The sequence below is a fragment of the Pteropus alecto genome, unplaced genomic scaffold (assembly GCF_000325575.1).
Source record: "Pteropus alecto unplaced genomic scaffold, ASM32557v1 scaffold206, whole genome shotgun sequence".
Taxonomy (NCBI): domain Eukaryota; kingdom Metazoa; phylum Chordata; class Mammalia; order Chiroptera; family Pteropodidae; genus Pteropus; species Pteropus alecto.
This window is the reverse complement of record NW_006438906.1, coordinates 1,236,851-1,250,644: the sequence shown is the minus strand read 5'-3', so window position 1 is coordinate 1,250,644 and position 13,794 is coordinate 1,236,851. Positions and strand designations below refer to the sequence as shown.

The 13,794-nt window shown below is 38.9% G+C and overlaps 1 pseudogene; it reads right to left on the bottom strand.

Annotated features, from left to right (window-relative positions):
* Positions 1-12,771: 12,771 nt before the first annotated feature.
* On the bottom strand, positions 12,772-12,890 carry LOC112483160 (annotated as a pseudogene).
* Between the last annotated feature and the right edge of the window lie 904 nt (positions 12,891-13,794).

Sequence of the window (13,794 nt, the reverse complement as noted above, 5' to 3'; positions counted from 1 at the left end):
AGGGAGGGAGGACCGGGGCTGGGAAAGGGAAGGGGAAGGGGAAGGGAAAGCAGGAAAACAGGAACGAGAAGCTTTCCGACGACCAAGTCTGGAAAGGACGGCGAGCGGCTTGAACCAAAACACCCCCTCCCCTCTCGCCCGCGCTTCGTCACTCTTGCGCAGGCGCATTTCGCGGCTTTCGCCAACGAGACGCCCCCGGAACTAGAGGGGCAGGCTTTAGAGCTTGAAGGTTAGTTCGCGGCTGTTGCTTAAGTACCGCCCGCCTTTTTCCAACGGTCGTCTGGGGGCCGCTGGAGGTGAGTGACCTGGGGCCAAAGGAATCTGGGTTCTAGCCGCCGACCTTGGACCCCTGCCCGCCCATGGGCCTCAGGCACCCGGAAATGAGGACGACTAACCCCGCTCAGGGAAGGAATCCCTCCCAAACACATGCCTTTATCTGCCAGCCGCCACTGGTTATGCATCTCTTTTCTACCGCCGCACGTTTCCCCGAACCCGTCACACACCCAGCCCTGGCCACACACCGAGCCCTGTCGCCAAGGGATGGACACTATGGGAGGAGGCAGAACTCTTTCCATTCATACCCTCTAAGTGGAGTCCGGCACAGAATCCATGCCAGCCTTCCAGATTTAACCGATGCATAGAACCTGCCCTTCCCAGCACGGCCAGCCCAGGCCGCACCCACCTTTCCACCTCCCTGCTCGGCGCGGCCTCTGGTCGCCCTTTCCCCACCCTCGAGGAGCCCTGAGGCTTGTTTTCCACTCGGTCGCCTTTCTTCCTCCTCCCCCACCTGACCATCTCCTGCCCTAACCTCAACAGCTCTTCAGTCTACTTTCTCTTAGCTGCTACGACCTCGCCTCCCTTTAGATTCCCATGACCTGCCGGCAACACTGTCTTTTGTGCTTTATAAAATAGCCCCAACACATAATTTATGTTTCTTACATCTCCTATGCAGTCCTAAGCTGAGGACTGGAACAGAACTGCCACTGCCTGCCTCTCCCTCGGGGCCCAGGTTGTCTCTCCATCAGGGCATTGGGTAAAATTCTGAACCATGGAGAAGAGAGTGGCCATTGGATTCTTAGTCCAGTTAGGGCTGGCATTGGTCACTAGACAAGGGGGCTTCTTCAGGATCACTCTTGCCTCCATCGTCAGAAGATCCTGTAGGAATTTGAGTTCTAGCCTCTACTTTCCTCAGGCAAAATGAAAGAGAAAAACCTATGCTCTTTCTTGTGGTTGACCAGCTTCAGGCTGTAGGGCCGAGTTACCTGCTGGTCCCTTCAGGCTTCAGGCCTCATACCTCCAGGGAGCTCTGTTGGCCCATCTGAAGTTCTGCCTCCAAGGAGATTTGGATTTGTTTTCCAAGTGGAACCAGAGACCAGTGACCAGATTGAGACAGGATCCTCTGCCATCACAGATCAGCACTGCCTCTAACCCCTAATACCACCTTGGGAAAGGCAGCCCCATCTGACTTGGTCAGGCCTATCCCTTCAGAGACAGGCACACAGTGAATTGGTCAGAAGTGGGTCAGCTTCCTTTTTTGAGCCCGTTGTTCCGGTTCTGTCTTGCCTCACAATGCCCTGGGTGACCCAGGAGTCCATTGGGCAAGAATCTGGAATTCCTTTGAGAATCTCTAGGCTCATCCTGGGCTACACTTGGATTCTGGTCTCCTCTGCCCATGTTAGAGGCTTCAGGCACATAAATCCTCGAGGTTGGTACATTTCATCTTGACATCTCAGGAGCTATCTCACCACACCTCCTTGCAGAGCTCACCATTTCTGTGGAAATGAAATAGAACGAAGATTCATTTGGAAGTTTAAAAGCTCACAACTGCTTTTAAAAGACTGATAATACCAAGTTAGGAGGTAGAATGATTGGAACTCACACACATTACTAGTGGTCATGTAAATTGGTACAAACAATTTGGAAAAATTTATGGCAGTACCTACTATAATTAAACACGTGTAACTTATGGTCCAGCAGTCCTACTTCTGATTATAAACCCAACAGAAATCAGTGTTTATGTCCACAAAAAGTCACTTATAAGTATTTATAGCAGCTTTATTCTTAATAGCCCTAACTTAGAAATAGTCCAAATGTCAACTGATAGTAGAAAAGATAAATTTCCCATGACCACCTCATCGGGATCGATAATTTGCTATAATGGCTCACAGACCTCAGGGAAATACTTGATTTGCTATTACCAGTTTATTATAAAGGATATTATATGGATACAAATAAATAGCCAGATTGAGATACATAGGGTGAGTCCAGAGGGTCCTAAGCACAAGAGTTTCTGTCTCTGTGGAGCTTGGCGTGTACCACCCTTATAGCATGTAGATACATTCACCTATTCAAGCTCTCCAAACCCCATAGTGCAGAGTTTATCTGGAGGTTCTGTTACATAGGCATGATTGTTTAAAGCATTAGCCATTGGTGATTAACTCAATCCTCAGTTTCTCTCCTCTTTCCAAAGGTTGTGGGTTGGGGCTGAATGTTCCAACCCTCAAATCATATGGTTGTTTCCTTTGGCAAGCAGCCCCCATTCTGAAGCTATATAGGGGCCCATGTTGAGTCACCCCATTAATATAAATTCAGGTATGGATGAAAAGGACCTATTATGAATAACAAAAAAATGCTCCTCACCATTATCACTTAGGAAATTACAAAAGTTTTAGGAGCTCTGTAGCAGGAACTGAGTACAAAAAGCAAATGTATATATTTCTTATCCTATCACAATATCACAGTACTAGAAGTCAAAATAGTCATTATTGGTGGATACTAACTAGGAGAACCCAGGGAGGCTCCTGGTGTACTGGAAATTTCTATATCTTGATGTTGGTGATGATTATACTAGTGTGCACATATCTAAAATTTCATCAAGCTGTACATTTAAGATTTGTGCCGTTTATACAAGTATACTTCCATTCATGTTCCCCTTAACAACGACTATGCTCTGAGAAATGCATCATCAGACAATTTTGTAGTTTTGCAAATGTCACCTTACACAAATCTAGATGGTATAGTTGCCTACATACCTAGGCTATATGGTATAGCCTATTGCTCCTAGGCTACAAATTTGTCTACCATGTTACTGTACTGAATACTATAGGCAACTTCAACACAATGGTATTTGTGTATCTAAACATATCTAACTATAGAGAAAGTATAGTAAAAATATGGTTAAAAAGATAAAAAGTGGTACACCTGTATAGGGCACCTACCATGAATGGAGCTTGCAGAACTGGAAGTTGCTCGGTGAGTCAGTGAGTGAGTGGTGAATAACTGTGAAGGCTTAGGACATTACACTACTGTAGACTCTGTAAACACTGTACACTTAGGCTACACTAAATTTATAAAATTTATAAATTTTAAATCAAGCACAAGAGAAAATGATGCAATCAAGAGAATGTAATGAACATGAGATGTATGATGCTGCTGCCACCATAACGCAACATATTGTTTTGCAGCAAACTTTTTTATGGGTAAATAGATTTATTGGGGTAGCATTGGTTAATAACATTATATAACTTTCTGGTATACAACTTTATTTTAAAAATTTAAAAAATTTTATCATTATTTTTTGGTGAAATTGGTTAACCAGTAAGTTTCAGGTGTACGGTGTACAACTTTATAATACAACATCTCTATACTGTATCATGTGCTCACCAGGCAAAGTCTAATCTCCTTCCATCATGTTGACATAAGAAATGTTCAAAACTGTAGAAAATTTTTATAAGAGTTTAAGTAAAACTGATGACATATGCTAGGGAGTAAGGTCTCAATCGCTCCCCAGAGTAAGTTTTGCAACTTCTTTTATGCACTTGAAATTAAGGAAGGGACCTAAGGAAGATTGGAGAAAGCAATTTGGTGATCAGATTACAGGATAGTTAATAAGATTATGTGTTCTCTTAAGGGTTAATACCCCCCTGCAGGAGTATTGCTTCTGGTATTTCAAAGGTGTGTTAACCTAGATGCACAAGAACAATAGACAATGGATGGGGCTGGTTTAAAACCTTTCACTAATAGGTTCAGGATATGACTAGCCATGTGACTTGCCCAGTTAGGAATTAATTATCAGATCACCTTGTGTGGTTACTTTCCATAGGACCTCTTTTTTCATCCACAGTCACCATATATTTGATCCCTTTTACCCTCTTTGTCCTCTCCTCAACCCCTTCTCCTTTGACAACCACCATTCTGTTGTCTGCATCTATGAGTTTGGTTTGTTTGTTGCAAAACTTTTTTTATAAGTGGGAAGTGTACACACTACAATGACAATAAAATGTATAGAATAGTAAATACACGAACTGGTAATAGTAGTTTATTATCCTTATCAAGTATTATGTACTATACATAATTGTATTTGCTATACCTTTATGTGACTGGTAGCACAGTAAGTTTGTTTACACCAGGATCACCACAAACAAGTGTGTAGTACATTACACTACTATCTGCATTAAGACAGCTACCACCTCACAGCTATGACCTAGGTGATAGGAATTTTTCAGCTTCATTATGTGGGACCACTGTCATTATATGCAGTTCGTTGTTGACCAAAATGTCATTATGCAGGGCATAACTGTATAAAGAAACATTCAAAATTCTTTCACCTGAGTTCTTCCTCTGTATCTTTTAAGAGACAATCAGTCTAGGAAGAATGAAAATTTAAAACTGTAGTCCTAGGCTGAAGTAAACCTGAGAGCATGTTGAATTCTTACTTCACCCTTACCTATACAAATAAAACAAAAATACTCTCCAGGCATATGAAAGCCTGGGAATCATGCTTTTCTTTCCCAATTCTCATACTATTCCTCACACACACATACATCTATTCTACCACCAAATCCTATTTATTTTACTTTCTAAATATCATTTTTTATTAAAAATGAGGGTGACATTGGTTAATAAGTAAGTTTCAAGTGTATGCTCTTCAACAGTATGTAGATATATACTGCATTGTATATTCACCACCCAAAGTTAGATTTCCTTCCATCACCAAATATTTGACCCCTTTTATCCCTATCTACCTAACCGCCTGCCTTCCCTCTGGTAACCACTAGTCCGCAGTCTGTGTCCATGAGTCTCTGTTTATTTGTTTGTTGCTTTTAGTTTTATATCCCACATATGAGTGAAATCATATGGTTTTCAACTTTTTCTGTCTGACTTAATTTCGCTTAGCATGATTATCTCAAGATGCATCCATGTTGTCACAAATGGCAGTATTTCATCTTATGGTTGAGTAATATTCCATTGTACATATGTGCCACATCTTTATATAATCATCTATTGTAGGATACTTTGGTTGCTTTCATGTCCTGGCCACCGTGAATAATGCCGCTATGAACATTGGGGTGCATATATCTTTGTGGATAACTGTCTTCAGGATTTTGGGGTAAATACTCAGAAGAGAGGTTGCTGGATCATATGGTAATTCAATTCTTAATTTTTTGAGGAAACTTCATTCTGTTTTCCATAGTGGTTGTACCAATTTGCTTCTCATCAGCAGTGTATGAGGCCTCCTTTTACCCTATAACCTCTCTGATACTTGTTATTACTTGTCCTGTTGATAATATTTCTAACAGGTATAAGATGGTTTTGATTTGCATTTCCTAATAGCTAGTGAGGTTGAGCATCTTTTCATATGTCTGTTGGCCATCTGTATGTCTTCTTAGAAGTATCTGTTCAGGACTTCTGCCCATTTTTTAATTGGATTGTTTGTTTTTTCATTGTTGAATTGTATGAGTTCTTTATATATTTTGGATATTAGGCCCTTATTGGAGGCATTGTTTGCAAATATATTCTCCCAGTCAGAAGGTTCCCTCTTTGCCTTGTTGATGGTTTCTTTTGCTGTGTGGAAGCTCTTTAGTTTGATATAGTCTCATTCACTTTTGCTTTTACTTCCCTTGCCTTTGAGGTCAAATTCATAAAATCCTCTCTAAATCCAAGGTCCATGAGTTTAGTACCTATGTTTTCTTCTATGCAATTTATTGTTTGAAGCCTTATATTCAGGTCCTTGATCCATTTTTAGTTAATTTGGGTGTGTGGTGATAGACAACAGTCTAGTTTCATTCTTTCGCATGTGGCTTTCCAGTTTTCTCAGCACCATTTATTGAAGAGGCTTTTCTTTCTCCATTGTATGGTTTTGGCTCCTTTGTCAAAAAGTATTTGCCCATACCTTCTAAATATCTTGAGTCAATTTACATCTCCGACTACCCTAGTCCAAGATTCATTGCACCAGTTAGGTCTCCTAGGTGGACCACCTGCTTTCACTCTGATCTCTTTTGTTATTCTGTTTTGCATCCTTTTATCTTTTTTGAATGCAAATTTTATCAAGTCTTCCCTACTTTCACCTCCAGATTAACTTTCTTCAGAGTTTTCCTCTTGCTCTTTGGATAAAGATAAGAGATAAAGATGAAATCTTTGGGTATGAAGAGAAAATTTCAGGAATTTTCATTAAAATCTAATCAGCTCTCTGTTCTGCTTCTGTAAATACGCTTGCTGCATGCAAGAGCTCATTTGCACAGCTCCCTTGCACCTTGTCCTACTTACCCTTTGCTGGAGGAATGTAACTGTACCTTAGCAGCTCTCGCTTCCTGTAACAATTTATATTCGCTGGTTACCCATAGCAACTCTCACTCTTCTGCAAAGTTACTACTTGCAATCCGCATAGCAACTCCAGACCTTTGTAATGGTTTGAGTTCAAACTGACCAATCAGCTTGTGTAAAATTCTTGTATATAAGTAATGTTGCCACTGAGCACAGTGCCCAGATCTTCAGAGCATTAGCTGCTCTGGGACCATGCCTAATAAAACTGAGTTTTCTTTCTCTCCGAGTTACTGCTTAGTTTTTCGCTGGTCTGATTTTGGAGCTTTTCTGCAACAGGTAAAGATAAAATCTCTGGCCTATGAGACCCTGTATGACCTAGCTCCTAACTTGACTCCACCCATATCTCATACCATACTCCTCTTTTCTCAGCTCCAGCCATACCAATTCTCTTAAGATCCTTCCTAACCAAAATGCTCCCTTCTATTACAGGGCCTGGGCACAACTTTACTTCGTTTTGGTTCACTCTTTCTGCCTCTCTTTGCTATTGTAATACCTGATCATCCCTTAGATCACTTAAAGCATTACTTCCTTAGGAAAGCGTACCATGGCCTCATTGGTTAGTTCTAATTCCCACCCTCTACTCCCATTATTCACTTTCATAGTACCATATGTTTCTCCTTTATAGCATTTACCGCATTAGAATTTTATATTTATTTGTATGATTATTTGATTGTCTGTCTTCACCACTAGAATGTAAGCTCCTTGAGATCAGGGACTATAGTTTTGTAGATGAAAAAGGGGTTCCACAGAAAGTAACCCCACATGGTGATTTGATCATAAATTTTTAACTGGGCAGATCATTGTGGGTAGTCAAGCTCCAGGCATATAACTTCTTTAGTAAAAGGCTTATCTTTGCCTTAAGCAAGCCATATCCATTATTTCTGTGCATCTAGGTTAACACACCTTTGAAATGCCTCTTTTTGGACCCCTCCTTATAAAGCCTGACCACCCTCCAGAGAACACATAATCCTGTTAACTATCCTACAATCTGATCCCTACCTCACTTTCTCCTACCTTCATGTAATCTTCCTTAAATTCCCTCCTCAATTCCAAGTGCATAAAAGGAACTACCAACTGTTATTCTCTGAAGCATTTTTCTGAGTGTTTTGCTCAAATAAATTTTAAAAATTCTCTTCAGGCTTTGACATTCTTATTTCTCATGTTGATAACACTATATTGTAATGGTCTGTTTCATTTCTGTCCCTCCCACGAGCTTAAGAGCTACTTGAAGGTAGAGGACACCCTTATTTACCTGCAAATCCCTAGTGCCTGGGAAGGCACCTAGCATATTTTATGCACTCCCTAAATGTTGAATGAGTAAAGAAAGAATAAGTCAAATGTATGTTTTATGAAGTCCTATAGGTAAGTTCACAGTAGGGGTAACAATCACTATAGGGAAGGGATTGTGTAATGAAAATAATGTTGCAATAAATCACTTCCATAATCTTGGGTAAATCGTTTTTACTTATTTAAAATAACTGTTTTTCTAATTAAAAAATAATACATGCTCAAAATATAAACTTAGAAAGCAAGGAAAGAAAATACACAAAAAGCAAAAATCACCCATAATTCCACCTTCTCAACTCCTGTTTACATCTTGATGAGTGATCTTCCAGTTCTTTTTTGTATGTAACTGTATGTGTCTATATATCCATATATAATTCTTTTAAAAGATGATTTCAAACTATAATATTTTATAACATTAAATAAAAACCACAACAGTTCCCATTTTCTTCACCCCTACCTCTCCAAATCAGTTCTTATAACCATTCCATCATAATTCAGTGTGCAGCAGGAGGTCCATCAACAGGCAGGGGACCCAGGACCTGCTCATCTCTTACCTTCTCTTTAGCTTGGTGTTGCCAGAAAAAATAAATCACAAGAAATAATATAAAATACGGAAAAATTGAATTGTATTATACATGCTTAGTAATTCCTTTTGTTTATTTGCATAGATTTCCCCTTAGAACAAATAAAACATATTACTACTGTTTTCTCTATGACTCTACCCTTAATGTGTTGGAGCCGATTAACTGTCCTTGCTAGCAAAGGGCTTAGGAAGAAAGCATTTCTTTTAGGAAAAAGGATTTGGATTTTAATTCATAACACAGGAAGAAAAAAGAACGGGAGGACATAGGAGCATGAACTGGAACATATAGTATGCCCTCAATAATTGCTCTCCTATGATGTTAAAGATTTTAGAGTTTTCTGAGGAATCTAAATAGTAATTATTTCACCTTCTATGGAAATATTTTCAGATCCTGGGGCATAGATTATTAAAGGTAGATGATATTATAGAGACTGCTTATCTCATTAAACTCATACTTTTACGGGAAACAAACCAAAAAAAGTCAACTCGTACAGTCAGCGGATGACTGAGAACTTTGGTCATCCTTATTTTCTACACTGCCACATGAAATACCTGGGTTCATTTGAAGTCGCAAGTGGTATTTTAGCATCTTCCTAGTAATCCCATGTTTTCCCTTTTTTTCAGAACCTGAAATATTTTATCTAGAACATCAGCTACTTTAAGAGCAGAAATTCTATTTTAAAAACTATTACCAAGAAGTAAATGCAGGAGCATTTTAAATCTTGCTCCCCAGCACATGTCGTCAGTTTGGGCTCAATTAAACTCATAAAAAAGGAAATAAGTGCAATAAATATTTTTGAGATTTTTGTGCCATATGTATGTATGTATTCCTTCCATCTATGGGTGTGTTTATTTTTTTAAATGAAATTACAGACATAAATTCCCCCTGCTATTTAAACTTAACATATTATGAGAACTTTCCCATGTTCTGTATATATCTCTTGAAAACATGATTTTTAATACTGAAAAATAATTCAATAAAAGAAAGTACCATAATCTATTAACTATTTCATTATTCTTGGATTTTAGCCTGTGTATCAGGAAGGGTTCTCTACAAAAAAGAAGCAGAAGACACAAAGACTATATACACCCTTCTGATGTAGATGTGATATATATATATTTGTAACTCTATGTATTTGTAACTCTATATATTTGTAACTATATATATAGTAACTCTATGTATATATCAGAGAGAGATATGTAAGAATTGGCTTATGTGATTGTGGAGGCTAAGTCCAACATCTGTTGTGCAGGCTGAAAACTCTCAGGCAAGAGTTGATGTTGCTGTTTTGAGGCAGGATTTCTTCTCCAGGAAAACCTATTTTATGCTTAGGGACTTTCAACTGATTGGATGGAGCTCACACACATTATCAAGAAGAATCTCCTTTACTTCAAGTCAACTTATTGTGGAATTAAAATTTTTTCCAGTTTTATTGAGATAAAGTTGACATATAACATGGTGTAAGTTTAAGGTGTACATCATGATGATTTGATATACATATATATCGCAAAATATATGAAATAATAGAGAATATGTGTATTGATTTCTGTTCCTGGTTCCTGATACACCGTTCCTAAATCCCTTAGAATTTCCTGGGTGATAGCAGTGTGTTTTGTTTTAATGAGGTGACTTTTGGTGGGCTCCTGGATGGAGGTTCATCATCAGGAAAACCAAGCCATGATTAGAAGTGCTCCAAAGTGGCGGACTGGAGTCAGTCTCAGTGCTTGAAAATAGGGACTAAGTTAAGGAAAGAAAGCTGAAACAAGCTGCTGCCTTCTGCTTCCCAGATCTAGTTTTTGTAATCCAGGAATGAGGCGGACACAGACATAGCCTCACAACGAGGATCTATGCCAAACTGTACAGGGCTGTGACTGGATCCACTATGTTCACTCTCTTCCCATAGCAGGAGTCTCTAGCAGCCAGAGTACTGGGCACTGGAAGAGAGTTAAGGAGGAGTGAGAACAATGAGAAGAAAAGCCAAAACAAAAACAGCAACGCTTCCCATTCCAAGATGAGTTTGCAAGTAAATTTCCTAAACTCATTCAGAAAATTAATTGTGGAAAAGACAGACCCTCTCACCCAAAACTCCATAATTAGGAGAATAATTTATTACAAATAAAGGAAAATAAAAGAATAATCTTTAATAGACTTTAACATAGTTATGCTTTGGATCCTCAAAGGAACAAAGGAAAGATAAATTGAAGAAAGCATAAAAAAGAATTAAAAATTGTGAAGTAAAAGGCAAAAATAATATATGAACAGGCATATATAAGAATCAATTAGAGGACATGTTAAAACCACCACAGTCATTAAGATATACTATGGTGGTTTTAATAATGTCCACACATTCTTTAATACTTCTCCCTGTAGGCATAGAGCTTAATTTCCTTCTTGAGTGTAGGCTAGACTTACTCAATTCTAATGCATTGAGAACGGGAAGGGAAAAATAGTAACCTTTACAGAAAAGATACCAACTTAACCAAGTGATCAAGGTTAACTTTAATAATATTAAGTCAGAATGATATTTTATACTCCCTGACATAATGTGATAAGAAGGGCACTTAATCTCTGAGGCATTCTTCTCAAAAACCTATAACTAATATAATAGGCAACATCAAAAAAAAAAATTTGAGGAACATTTTACAACGTACATGTTTAATACTCTTCAAAAAAAGGTCATAAGAGACAAAGACTGAGAAACTCGCAGATTGGAGCGGACTAAGGAGACTTGATAACTAGATGTAATATGGTATCTTGGATTGAATTCTGAATATAAAAAGGATTAGTAAAAAAATTGGAGTAATCTGAATAAAGTTAATAGTATTGTATTAAAGTTAGTTTCTCAGTTTTGATTAATGTACCACAGTTTTATATAAGAGAATATTAGGAGAAAGTGAGTGAAGAATATATAGGAACTCTCTATCTTGTAACTCTTATATAAATCTAAAATTATTTCAAAATGGAAAGTTAAAAAAATAAATGAATCAATTAGAAATTCTGAAAAGGATTTTCTAACTGGAAAAATATAATTATCGAGAAATAAGAAATCTCAATAAACAAAATACACTATCTTAAATGGACACAGTCAAAGAGAGAATTAGTGAATTAGAAGATGGTTCCAAGAAATTCACCTAGAAAACAGCATGAAAAGATAGAAATTAAGTATAATAAAAAGGCATGGAAGATAGGAGTGGCATCAGCAAAAATGGCAGAACATGGAGCCCATCTCTCCTCAGAAACACTGAAAAAACATGGCAAAAACTGTCTCAATCTTACCAGAACTCTGAGAGCTAGACAAAAGTTTACAGAAACCAAGTGAATGCTTAACCAGAAGAAAGACCACTGAAACATATAGGCGCTCTTTGTGTTGTTTTTACTTGCCCTAGCGCCACCCTCTTCACTGGTTCAGAAGCAGTCTTAAAGATGGCAACCTGTATTCCTGATGTGGGTACTTGCTTCTGGGAGAAGCAGAATGGACCTTGTTCCAAAGGAATATAGTTTGTATTTTTGACTTAGCTGTGGTTTCCCTGAAGGGCTGATGCAAAGGGCTTCCTTTTTTTTCACCCAACTGAAACTCAGTCAAGGCAGAGGGGCTACACAGAGTATTTTCTCTAAAAACATTGAAAGGCAAATGAAAAAACTGCTTTTCCCTGGGCAAAAAAATTATCAGTTTGGGCAAACAATAGACACACCAAAAGCCTGGGAGGAAAATCTAGGAAGTGATTTTGAGAGGAATAAAGGCTTTGAAAGGTTCCTGTGTCTACTGGAGAATCCAGAAAGCCACATACGTGAAAAAGGAAGGACAAATCCTTAAAAAACTGAGAAGACCATAGATTTTACCTCAGGCTGATTTTTAGGCTCAGGTCAAGCATGAAGTAGATAGAGGTCAAGGTAGAGTTTCTAATTTTCCAACATAATAATATTTCCAACTTACTCTCAAAAGATCCAGAAAAGAGAAGAAGGTTCACTAATTTAGTAATAATTTCTTAGGCCTACTCTGTGATAGGTGTGGTGGACAGCAGAAGTCAGATTTGGACCTCATCCCTGCCCTCGAGGAACTCATAGACTGGGGGGAACCCATCTAACTAAAACACCAGACAATTTAAGGGCCATAAGATGTGTAAAAAGGACAATGGAAGCTCAGTGGAGGGAGAGGTTCAGGACTGGCTTCTTAAAAGAGGTCACAGAAGCTAATTTTATTTTATTATTATTTTTTAGATGAGGCAACCCTTGGTTGACCTTACAGATTGCAAGGACCTTGTCAGCTTACAATCCCTTATTTTTTATTTATTTTTTACTCCTACAGCACCTAGTCTTCCTCGGTGGTCTCCCATCCAAGTACTAAGTAGGCCTGACCCTGCTTAGCTTCCAAGATCAGACGGGATCAGGTTCATTCAGAGTAGCATGGCCATAGACTAATTTCTGAAGAATGTAGAGAGTTTAAAGGGAGAGAGTTGGGTAGAAGTTGGCTTTGATTGGAAGGGTGGAGAATGACTGCTCCATAACATACCAATCTTTCATTTCAGTTAGTGATGAATCCCCTCAAATTTAGCTGAGTACTTGGCAGTCAGCTATTCTACTTTTTAACCTCTCTTGCAGCTATGTATGACAATGTGACTACATTCTGGCCACCAACAGGGAAGTGAGGCAAGTGATGTTGGCAACTCTCAGGTCACACCATTAATAGGAAGCTGCTTGACCTTCTCTTCCTCTTTGTGATGTAGTAATGGTGAGTAAGCTTTGGCTTTGACCTTGAGGAGGAGTGTAATACCGTGGGTGGAATAACAAGTCGGACAGACCTAAGTCCCAGGGTAGAGCCCTGACCAGCCCTGCATGGACTATAAGCTCAGACTTTTACCTGAGAGAGAAAAAGAACTTCTATCTTGATTAAGCCACTGATATTTTTATCTTCATCTAGTCAGTAACCTAACTAATAAAAGCAGGAATAAGAGAAGGAAGACAATGAGAATATGAAACCTGCTTAGAAAACCAAATTGTCATCTTTTTTCCCTTCCTCTCTTCTAATCCATTCTCCTTTTCCTATAAATGAACACACACACACACACACACACACACACACACCCACCCACCCACACCCCACAAGAAAAACATACTGCTTCTCCAAATCCCATTGGTTCCAGATTTTTAGCTTCAGATATATCAACAGACTCACATGTTCTGTGTTTTTCCTGCTTAATCCAGCCACCAATGAAACAGCCCTAAGGATGGAAATCATGTCCTCCTTCAAAGGCTCTCCCCAGAGCACAGTGAGGCAGTAGGCATTTGTCCAAGCAGTGGACAGGCACATTTCTTTGGTCAC